At 41.3% G+C, this 12,194-nt stretch overlaps 1 protein-coding gene and 1 long non-coding RNA gene across 2 annotated transcripts in view; both read left to right on the top strand.

The window, feature by feature from the left end:
* LOC121718954 (interferon-induced protein 44-like) overlaps positions 1-12,194 on the top strand; it is a 163,054-nt gene that overhangs the window by 132,857 nt on the left and 18,003 nt on the right. The window lies entirely within an intron of this gene.
* On the top strand, positions 8,533-10,877 carry LOC121719014. The gene is made up of 4 exons (XR_006034066.1): positions 8,533-8,679; positions 8,820-8,946; positions 9,060-9,125; positions 10,820-10,877. It is a non-coding gene; the product is annotated as an uncharacterized LOC121719014 (long non-coding RNA).

The following is a 12,194-nucleotide window of genomic DNA, read 5'->3' as shown; positions in this document are numbered from 1 at the left end:
GAATAGCCAAAGAAGATGTAGAATTGTTATAAAACCTTTAAAATCTCTAAACAATCACAAGTAGGGCAGTTCATCACAGTTCATCCATTGCAACTGGATTGATGAAAGGTCACTTACACCTGTAGGCTACATTGTATTTGGGAAAAGCAAAAGGTATCAGCATAATGTTATTTATTTATTTATTTATTTATTTTTTATGTATTTTTAAACAAAAACATCTCTGTCAGTTCCATGCCGTTTTCAACAGCTAGCCTAGTCTGAAACGAAATGCTGTTTTACATCTAACCAGTGGTGCAAATAACTGACATGTCCAAATGGGCCTTGATGAAATGCGTCGCTAGACTGTTCATACACATTTTAACGGGCCAAAGTTGAAGAGCTTTTGTCCGTTATTGTTAGTGCAAATATAGGCTGATTCATGTTCCCTTGCATTGTTTAACTGAGGTCCATGGCTAGTCTGGCTTTCATCAGACCAAGCTCAATCTTTTAAGAAATCAAAAAATAAATAGCGGGCAGATCAGGCTGGGTTCACCCAGCCTAGTCCATAGGTACCCGATATTGTTTAAGGCCATCCTTAAAAATATTTTTGTTAGCAGTAACAGCCAAAAAAAAATAAAAATGGGTCGGTAGGTAGGTCAATATTTTTTTTTTCAAGATTCAAAGTAAAAAAAAAAGGTACAATTTTGGTCATGGTGATTACGTAGGAATGAATTTACACAAATGTGCATATCGTGACGTAACTGACTGGGTCTTCAACCCGTGCCTTCAGACGCACCATTGCAAACCTCATTCTGATGCAGGTTATATAGACCAGCCTTTCTCAAACTTCTTTGACCTGAGGCCCGGTCATGGCAGACTTTTGGGTCATAAGGCTCATCTACATGTACCCAGAAAGAAGGCTACAATAGCTCTTGGCCACGTTATATTGAAATTTGACCAGAGGTGGAAAAAGTATGAAAATATTGTACTCAAGTAAAAGTACCAATACTTTGATTAAATATTACTCAAGTACAAGTTAAAATACCAATCTGAAACTGTACTCAAGTAAAAGTAAAAAGTAGTTCATTTAAAATGTACTTTAAGTAAAAGTTACTTAGTTACTTTTTTTTTTTTTTTTGGGGGGGGGGGGGTACCAGAACAACCAGTTTTACCAGAGACTTTCTAATGAGGAGATATAGCACTCAAAAAATCCTCCATAGTATTGCATGGGGTTAGTTTGTAACGCCAATATGGCAGTTGTCTACACATATCACAACCCTTCCACGGCAAAACGTCGACATGTGAATACATTGAGCCAATCATGTGATGTGTTGTAAAATACATTGAGCCAATCATGTGGTGTGCTGTGAAGACATCGTGCCAATCATCTGTTGTGATCTTGCCGCTGGAGCAAGATTGGTGTCGTGAAGCCTTACGCACACGCATTTCTGCTGAAATAGATGCACGATAAATGCCCAAAAAGTGTTGCAATATGGCCTGCCGAGTGGAGGGACTTGCCTAAAAGGACTTTGGTCCTATAGCTCGAGTTGCTGCAGCCAGCAGCTAAGGCAGCAATGTTCATGCTCCCAGTGTGTAGCGCTGTAGCTGGAGCAACTCGAGCTAGGTAAAACCGATTGTTTCAGTTTTGTTCATACCGACAGTACTCAGTGACGTTGAGAAATGGAGATCTTTGTGAAAAAATGTGAAAGAGTTCTCCTTTAAGTTTGAGCAGTAGTTGATTTTCAAAGTTAGTTGCACTCATCCTTGATCGCTTTGCAGTGAACAGTAATCCAGCACAACTGAAATGCCTCTCACAGGCAGCTGAGGCAGGCAGGCCAATGTTAAGTTGCAGAGAGTTTTTTTAGATTTGGAAACGAGCAGAAGGTTCAGCACATTAAAGGGCGTCAGACTGGGGAAAGTGGGAAATAGAGGGCCCTTGAAAAGTGGAATATGGGGGGCACAACATTTTCACCAGGCATTAGCAATAACTTAGGTAATCCACACATAAAAAATCCAAACAACTCCATAAGTAGAGTCATGTGTAATGAAGAGGAATAACACAGGGAAAAAGTATTGAACACGCTAGGAAAAAGCACTAGGGCAAGGAAAGGGAAGGAACGAGCTGAAATTTGTAAGTAGTTAGAGAGTTCTATCTGTGTAAATTAATATAAGCTTGGTTAGTAGCCTACATATTGATGGGCTATAAAAAGGTTTTTCATTACCAAGGTGTCACACAAGAAACATTTCATGATGGATAAAAGCAAAAAGCTCTCCCAAGACCTTTGCAACCTTATTGTTGCAAAACATATCAATGAAACTGGTTACAGATGCATTTCAAAACATCAGAATCTTCCAGTAAGCAGCATGGGAGCCATTATCTGCAAGTGGAAGAAACATCACTGCATCATCAACCGGCCATGCACAGGATCTCCTCGCAATATTTCTGACCAGGGAGTCAGAAGGATAGTCAATTCCAAGGGCCAAGGACCACTCTGAGAAAGCTCCAGAAAGACTTGAAGGCAGCCAATTCAATTCAATTAAATTAAACAGTTCTGGAAGTAACTAAAGATCAGGATTCACAAGAGGGACCCCTGGAATCTGTTTAGAACAATGGGCCAAAATCACACCTGATACTGCGACTAATACGTTTTGTCATACAAGAAAAATGTCTTGAAGCTGTCATTACAAACAAAGGCTTTTCCACCAAGTATTGAAGAAATTTCAGTAGGCACGTCCTGTGCCATTCCACTTTATTACACATAACTGTTATGTTTGGATTTTTTTATATGTGTTAATATAATGTGTGGTGAAAAATTTGAATAGACTCACTAACCCTAACCCTATGAAGTTCAGGCTAATTACTGGAAAAAAATTAAGTGTTCAGGCCTACTTATTTCCACCATTTTACCTGAATATTTTAACTTCCAAATGAAATGTCAAAATGACAGGACTGACTGGATTTTGTTAACAAAACATAGTGAAAACTGTCTAAGGTCACTCTCACTCTCCCTTGCTTAAGAGCTAAATGGTTTAGTCCGCCTGCACGATAGTCTATCTTTTGTTTATTTAGTTGAGCATCGCTAGTAGTGGACCGCTAATTGTTGTGCTGCTGGTGCAATGTCTTTCTCCAAGAAAGCCAAGTCAGGTTACCAAAAACAAAGGCCGAAACAGGAAAAATAGACATCAAAATGAGGGGAAACAACTAATAAACTTCTTTCCAAAGAAAGGTGAGCACAAACTTCAAAACACGAAATCCCACGATGTTTGCTTGAATAGGCTATCTCCGCAATCATTAGTGCTAAAACGAGACAACCCATTGAAATAGCGGAAAATACTGTACACTTTCATAGGTTAGGCCATCACTTTCAGAAAGACTGCATGGCGCCAGCTTGATTCATGTCCTGTTGTAGGCCGCGATTTTTTTTTCTCCCTTTCTGTTTTCGTTAGTCTTAACTTTTTTTTTTACTCAAGTAACGGATGGGATTTTTGATGTAGCGAAGTACAATACTTCACTCAAAATGTAATCAAGTAAAATGTAAAATACCAATTTTATAAACTACTTAAGAAATACAAAATACACAGAAAAACTACTCAATACAGTAACGTGAGTAAATGTATTTCGTTACTTTCCACCTCTGAATTTGACTATACAATACTCAATGCTATACAGTGTATTATACAGTCTCTGCTCTGTTTCTAAGGAAGTTCCAAAAAACAACGTCGTTCTATTAAGTTTCGTTAAATAAATAAATAGCCTTCCAACAGGTTGAAGCGGAGCTTTGATACCAACGTTATCGATTAGTTTCAGTTTCTCTCGCGCAGATGCGCATTGAATGAATGCTCATACCACCACTTAATTGTAGGGCTCCATGTTTAATGACATCGATAGCAGAAACGTTTGTTTTCTTTTTTCGTCGATCCGCGGTTTCTTGATCAACTGCGCAGCAAATTATCAGATGAAGCACCGGGCCTAATTTCACTCCACGACTCCGCGGACCAGCAGTCTCCATGTTGCGGACCCATATTTTGAGAAATGCTGAATAGACCACAACCAATTTCAATACTCCGACACGGTCACCGTTAGACTAGGGGGAGAAGGGATGAGAAAAGATCTGGCCACAGTTCTTCCAGAACCTCGTGCCAAGTAAAAGCGTTATCAGTTTGTGTGAATGAAACGAAGCGTAGGCCATAGTGTGACATGCGTAAAACCAATGGTGTAGAGATGACGCCACAGGTTTTTTTTAAGTGAGCCACGTTTGCATGTAGGCAATTTATATTCACAATACTTGGGCCTACTAAAAGAAATATTATTTTATTGCGTTTGTATTGGTTGTTTAGAGTAAAAAAAACAATCGGTTGGTATTAACGCAAGTTTACAACCGGCAAGTCAGTCGGACTAAAAGGGGAAAAAAATAAATATTTGGGTCGGTTCTAAATTGACAGGGTCGGTCGGGTTACGGCAAACGAAAATATTTTTAAGGATGGCCTAATTTTCCGATTGAGATATACACGCTCTGGCTATTCTAAATGCAAAAATGCATCAGGGAGTTATGACAAAACGGTAACTAACAAACTAGATCCTAATAGAAAGCTGTTAGCTTCCCTAAGCTACAGGTAGGATTATAAGGTAGGCCTATTTACAACATAAATTGTCAATAGGCTATGCTGGCGACACAAATAAAATCTCCTTTGGAAACCAATGGCTTACGCCTTACAGTATCAAGCGGACTTAAACTGTCATATCGTGGCGAAAAGTTGTAATAACATTCACGCAGCTCCATGAGTCAAGGAAAGCGCGAATGAAGTAGCCACTTCTAAATGGGACCCACTACACAGTAGCTTAAGGTGTTTTGCTAAAGCAGCCATAATTAAATGAAGGTGTCATTGTTTGGATACTTAACACACGTGCTTTTTAATTTCACAGACTACAACTACCAAGCTGTAATCAAAGCACATCGATTCCCCTCTCACACCCTGCACGCACTTAAAACAAAATAAACAGGCGTCTCAGTCTCACGCATGTATAGGCAAAACTGTATCAGACCGGTGTAACGTTGGTAAATCTTCCATTGCACAGAATGATTTTGTAGCACGTGCAATAAATGACAGTCGAAAGATACAAACAGTGCTGCTATACATTTGCTTGGTATAACCGCATTTATAGTTTTCTACAAATGCAATAAATCAAATGCCTCCATCACTCAACCAACGCTAACGGTAACATTACCTAGGTCCTTATTGATATTACAAGATTAACGTACCTGCAGTAAAAACCAAGCATGTCCGATAAACATCCTCAGATTTATTTCGGCTTCAAGAAGAAATGGGAATTACACTTCATGTGAACATCGTCCTATCCTTATTAGATGTTCGCTGCGGTAAATTACAGTCCTTGTATGAAGCGTCCATTGTTTTTTCCAACCCACTTTTAACTTCCAACAAAATTACGTCTCACTGCAACGATGCGCCATCTAGTGGACAAACGACTACTTCTCGCCAATACTGAAAATGCAGCCATGATGATGATGATGAATATTTATTTTGGCTTTCTTTTAATCCTACTGATTTTCATTTTTTACCGGGGGGGGCAAATCACAAATGAGTGATTATGAGCCAGGTTGATGTGGGCCCTTGAGACCAACATACCATAAAAGATTCACAGAGAACTGTGTCTGCCCTACCCTCCTTTCGGGGGGTCCAGTCCAGCGGGGGGGCTGCAGATGAAAACGAAAAATGACGGTTCCATGCTATCCATGTGGGGGTACATGCCCACCAAGTTTTGTGTACCCCGGTCTTTCAGTGTCCCGGGAATCCTTGTTGGTGTACGTCACTAAATGTACACATAAATTATTTTATTGTAAGGCCCCCCATGAACGAAAGTACACAAAACTTGGCATGCATTCAGAGGGTGTCATAATGATCCTACACTTTTAATTTCGTGCAGTTTTGACCTTGTCAGCCAGAGATATTGAGATGAAAACACCTAATTTTTTGCTTTTTAATTTTTAACTAGGTGGCGCTATACATGAAATAAGTGGTAATGGGATGGGTTGACATGCCCCCTTAAGACCAACATACAAAAAAAAGGTGGACCTCCTAGGCCCTACGGTTCTCGAGATATTCACAGAAAACTGTCTCCGGCCACCTACAGGCCAGTTGGTGTATAGTAACATAAATTAATTTATTGTGTGGCCCCCCATGAACGGAATTCCACAAAACTTGGCGTGCATACAGAGGGTGTCATAATGATCCTACACTTCCAATTTCGTGCAGTTTTGACTATGTTAGGTCACAGATACCTTCAATTACACCACCTCATTTTTACTTTTTTGTGTTTAACTAGGTGGCGCTATACATGAAATGAGTGGTTATGGAATGGGTTGACATGGCCCCTTGAGATCAACATACAAAAAAAAATGGTCCTCCTAAACCCTACGGTTTTCGAGATAACGAAAAACGATGGTTCCATGCTATCCATGTGGGGTTACATGTCCACCAAGTTTCGTGTACCCCGGTCTTTCAGTGTCCCGGGAATCATTGCCGGAAATGTGGGCATGCGAAAAAGAAAAAGGGCATGCGCTTCGCTGCGCGGCGGTCATAATAACGATCAGTCCCTAGATTGCTGCTGGGCTATATGTCTTGGTTCTGTTAACAACTCATTGTCAAACGCATAGCCTATCTCGCGGTTGCATCCATTACAAACAAACATGCAATGTGAACGTCTGGGATTGGGGAGAGCACTAAATGCTCTACTGAATAAGCACGAAGTCAAACCTTTAAATGAAAAACACTCTTTAATAATCCAAAAAAAAACCGCTAATGAAGTAAACTTGTGACCATCAAAAATCGTTTATCGCTTGTAACTCCGTGATACCAGGACGTAACAGGAAGGCATTTGGCTGAGCAACGGAGGTTAATATGCTCCATGTTTTGTCCAAATGATGACTGTCTATCATCGTTGCACTCGGAGAAAATCGGAATGTTTCATTCGTCCCCGTTTCAATCGTCCCGGTTGTACCTACTCAAAACGCAGATAGAACCTTATTATTCTAAGGTAGCGAAATAGCGTTCAGCATGATTCATGCCCAATTAATCCCCCCTGTTAAAGTGTTCGCCTTTGTAGTTTGGTTTCGTGATAGCCTATGATAAACGGCTTATGGCCAAATATGTGAAAACGTTAAAATACAGTAGGCGATAAACCCGGAAAAAGTTGACAGTGATTTTTCATAATCACTTTGGTCATAGAAAAATGTATTGCTGGCGAGGGAGGGTCACGTCTTTTTGGACTAATGCTCCCAAAACTCCTCTGGTAGCCCCTTAAATAAATAACGAACAGTCCCTAATGAAGTAAACTTGTGACCATCAAAAATCGTTTATCGCCTGTAACTCCGTGATAACAGGACGTAACAGGAAGGCATTTGGCTGAGCAACGGAGGTTAATACTCTATATTTTGTCCAAATGATGTCTGTCTATCATCGTTGCACTCGGAGAAAACCAGAATGTTTAATTTGTCCTGCGTCTCTACGGCTGCAAACGGGATTCACTCCCCACACAGCAGTAGACTCCTAGGCGGATCCGCCTTCAAGACGCCAAACCCGCGTGACTGTCGCATTCGTTTTGGTGCCGCACAGAGGATCAGCTCCGCCTCCAGGCGGCCCCGTAAATTCTACTGTCAAACAGCGGATCCTGAGTGGACCCATGTCGGATCCGCGGGCGCTGACGCGCATTTACTGTAACGGTTGAACATGACTGTACACCAAGAGCCAAGAAGTGTCATACTAGTGGATATTTTCTTTGCTGGGACACGGTTGCGCTGAACCCTCTCGAGTAAGTGATATTTATTAATATATTGCGACATTCACAATAGCTAAACATTGGCCTTTGTGGTTTTATAATCATCATGTTTATTAATTGTAATGACGTTGTTTGATATTAGGACTAACGTTAACGTTAGTGCAACCAGAGACGTTTGTCATTTTGTGCAACAGTTTGTGCAAAGTTAACGTTATTGTTAGCTGTGATTCTCATATGAGTCTGTAGCCTATCTGATTTAAAATGGGATAGCAATTTCGGCAGAATATGTTATGGTAGTGTGATTTAAAAAAACACACATTGTTATTTAACATTAGTCTGGTCTTGTCTGTTTTAATGTGTCGCTGTTGTCCATATAGTGCTACTATGCTAGCGGCATATAGCTGCTAGCTAGCATGCTGCTAGGCGCAATTGCATAAGTTATTGCTAATGTCTATTAGTGCTATACATATATTGAAATCACGTTTGCGATGCAAACCTTGATTAAGGTGATATTGGCACTGGTATTTCAGTCAATGAAGTCAGTGAAGCACTCTGCTATGATAGCTACCTACAACTTTAGCATGTTGACTCACTGATAATGGTTTAGCCCTAGCCTCTAGCTAGCTGTGCATTAACGTTTGCATTTTGCCAAGTTTGGTCTCACGTAACTTTAGTGTCTATCTGCCATCTTTGTAATGAAAGCCTCGGCATTTTAATCACTGTTTAAGTCGGTTCAGACAACTATTGGCATCGGTTTGTGATTTATTATGCTAGCAGCTAACGTAACTTAACTGTATGGAACTTGGTCCCCATCTTCTATTTTGTTTGTTCTGCAGCGTCAACTTTTATCGGCTGGATTCTAGCATCTAACGTTACGATTGCCTCTGTTGGGTTTGCTTGATCAAGTAAGATACTTTCTGGGTTGTTAAAATGTAATGTGAACACATTCCCGTAGCATTCCAAAATAGACCAGAGATGCTTGTACTATATGTATATTTGGAAATTTTGGGATTGCAATAACCATAATGATATCGTTATGTAACAGCCATCGTTTCGGGGACTCTGATGACAGTGAAGAGCCAGAAAATGGTGACTTTGCATCTCTGAGGTACCTTCCAACTCGCCTGGTATATCAGTTGAAGCCTCAAGCCCAAGCCAATTGCACTGGCAAAGTAAGTAATAATCTTTTAACATGAAATAACTAAATCATAATATTAATATTAGAGATATGGTTAACATTCTTAGTGCTAAAGACATTCCCCTCTCTTTGTATCTATTCCTCCAGCTCCACCATCTCGCCGAGTGCTAGGCAGCCGAGTCACTACCCCTCAACCTGGAGAAAACTGTTAAGGTAAAGACTGATCTCTGAAATAATATTGAATACAGTGGCCCCATCTATATTAACACAGCAGTAGTCACTCCATTTCAGATCAACAGATTGCATCTGCATTACCATCTGAGATTTTCTGCATACTTTATTACATTACATTACATTACATTTGGCTGACGCTTTTTAACCAAAGCGACTAACAACATGGTAAACAGTAAGTTTTAGAACAATTCTCACAATTTTAGGACAGTTTAAAAAAACACATTAGAGTACAGTAAGAATAAGTGCGTCGGTGAGTGCTGTATTTTAACAGTTACTTGTCAGTTTAACGGCTGGTGAGTGCTAGGATCAGTAAGACTTGTTGTAAGTGTTGCTATGAGAGTAGATGTTCTCTAAAGAGCTGGGTCTTCAGGAGTTTTTTGAACGTGGAAAAGGATGTCCCTGCCCTTGTAGGAACTGGCAGTGTGTTCCACCAACGAGGAACAACAGATGAGAAAAGTTTGGATTGGCTTGAGCGTACCGGTGGTAGAGCTAGACGTCGTTCGTCAGAGGAGCGCAGCGGTCTGGAGGTAGTGTAAGTCTGTATGAGGGCATTCAAGTAGGTGGGAGCAGAACCGGAGACTACTTTGTAGGCAAGCGTTAGAGACTTGAATTTGATGCGGGCCGCCATAGGTAGCCAGTGTAGCTGGATGAGCAGCGGGGTAACATGTGCCCTTTTGGGTTGGTTGTAGACCAGGCGCGCCGCTGCGTTCTGGATCATCTGAAGTGGTTTCACTGCGCAGGCTGGGAGACCTGTCAGGAGGGCATTGCAGTAGTCGAGTCGTGAGATGACTATTGCCTGAACCAGAAGTTGGGTAGCATCTTGAGTCAAGTAAGTCCTGATTTTCCGTATGTTGTAGAGTGCGAAACGGCATGACCGGGCGACTGAGGCAACATGATCTGAGAAGTTTAGTTGGTTGTCGAGAACAACTCCTAGATTTCTTGCAGTCCTGGTCGGTGAAACAGACAGGGAGTCAAATTTGATGTTGATGTCGTGGTGTATGGTAGGTTTAGCTGGGATGACCAGCAGTTCAGTCTTTGAGAGGTTCAGCTGGAGGTGGTGTGCCTTCATCCATGTAGCTATGTCTGAAAGGCAATCCGAGATCCGTGCTGAAACCAGGGGGTCGTCAGGTGGAAAGGACAGATAGAGCTGTGTGTCGTCTGCATAGCAGTGGTATGAGAAGCCGTGCGAACGGATAATCTGTCCCAAGGAGGTGGTGTAGATAGCAAAGAGGAGGGGGCCCAGCACTGAGCCCTGGGGGACCCCTGTGGTGAGATGGTGAGGTGCAGATAGCTGACCAAGCCATGATACGTTAAACGAGCGTCCTGTGAGGTAGGATTCAAACCAGGAGAGAGCAGCTCCGGAGATTCCCATGTCAGCGAGTAAACTTTATCCATTACTTTCAAAATCTCAGCCAAATATTTTGTCAGTTAAAACATCTGCATTCATGCAATATTGCCTGAAAAGTTCATTCATTATTAACAGATTGTATTGAAACACATTGATTTCAATGTCAATCCATTCATGGAGTTGATATAGATAGTGCATACCAAAATATTGAAACATACAAATTCATGTCCAGCATGACCAGAGATTTGTTTTTGTTTGCCATTGTTTGGCCCTGTAGCTCTCAGCCTACCATGGTTAACAGATCACAACCATTTATCTCCCTTAGCACCTCACCATGGGGCAGGACCGCAACACTCTTCACCACCTCAACTCCCTGCACCTGCACCTGCATTTAACATACGGAGAGTTACTCAAGGTAGGGACTGATCTCTGAAATATTAGTGAATAGAAAGGCCCCATGTGTATTATCAGTCATGGTTAACAGATTTAATACAATTTTTTACAATTTAATACAATTTTACAATTTAATACTACCATTTAATAAAAAAATGTTCCCCCTCTCGCCCACCTCACTATGGGCCAGGAACGGCAGTCCCTCCTCAACTCCCTCCACCCCCACACCAGCCCTCAACGTGCAGCGAACAGAGGAGCTTTGTAAGTCATGTTTCTTTTTAAATTTAATCTCCTTAATACCTATCTCATATATTGTATTGTGTAAGCATACTTGACTTTGGATGCTACATACCATAAACATAAACATATCTGTCTGTTTGATTACAGGTGCTGTGAGGAAAAACATGGTGACACGGTCTGCCACGGACACTGAGGTCACCAAACACGCAATCAGGTGTTTCAACCGGCGGTGGATCGGGCAACGAGGAGATGTGTTCCGCATCCATCCACACAAATGGAGTAATAGGAGAAATAAGCATTAAACAATCTTTTTATTGAACTTCTTGTCATTCACCAGTTATTCATTTTCTGATATTTTAGCTGTGCATAGCGCAGTATTTCATTGAAGTTGTAGCCTATTAGATAAAATATTTCATGTCTGCACTGACCTAGGCCTATAAAGCACTAAATTAGGTTTTGACCACAAAATGAATGTAAAGTAGCTTAGGCAATGTAGGCTACTTAACAAAAACAGAATAGCTTATAACCTGTAACTTTCCATAAATGTCCATTTTATATTTCCATTGAGTAGTGATCACGTTTGTACAGTAAATTGATGTCTTGACTTAAACCTTTTCTGTTTATTGACAGTATTGTTAAGTTAAAAATACGAGGCTATGCAGATTAATCGCAGGCCTATATTGCTGTAGTAGCCTAGGCTAGGCCTAGTGATAGTTTTACTTTTATCCTATAGTTGCCTAGTTTTATCCTACAGCAAGAACAGAAGGAATTTTGAAAATGAGATAAACGGGTCCAAAACGGACCCGGGCCAGATGAGCCTTTGAGTCCGTTGCGGGTCCGCGGCGGATGTATGTATCCCAAACGGACCTGCCGCGGAGGTAAGGTTTTAATCGCGGATGCGGAGTGGATGCAGTGCGGAGCCACGGCGGGTCCGCGATCCGCCTTCGTAGTGGATCCGTTCCTGAGAGCATCTGGACTCCGATACGGGTCCGTTTCGCGGGTCCTTTTGCTGTGTGGGTCGCAGTTAACCAAATATTTCTTTATTAGGGCAGGGCAGGCATATTTCT

The sequence above is a fragment of the Alosa sapidissima genome, chromosome 9 (assembly GCF_018492685.1).
Source record: "Alosa sapidissima isolate fAloSap1 chromosome 9, fAloSap1.pri, whole genome shotgun sequence".
Lineage (NCBI taxonomy): Eukaryota > Metazoa > Chordata > Actinopteri > Clupeiformes > Clupeidae > Alosa > Alosa sapidissima.
This window is presented reverse-complemented; position numbering and strand designations above follow the sequence as displayed.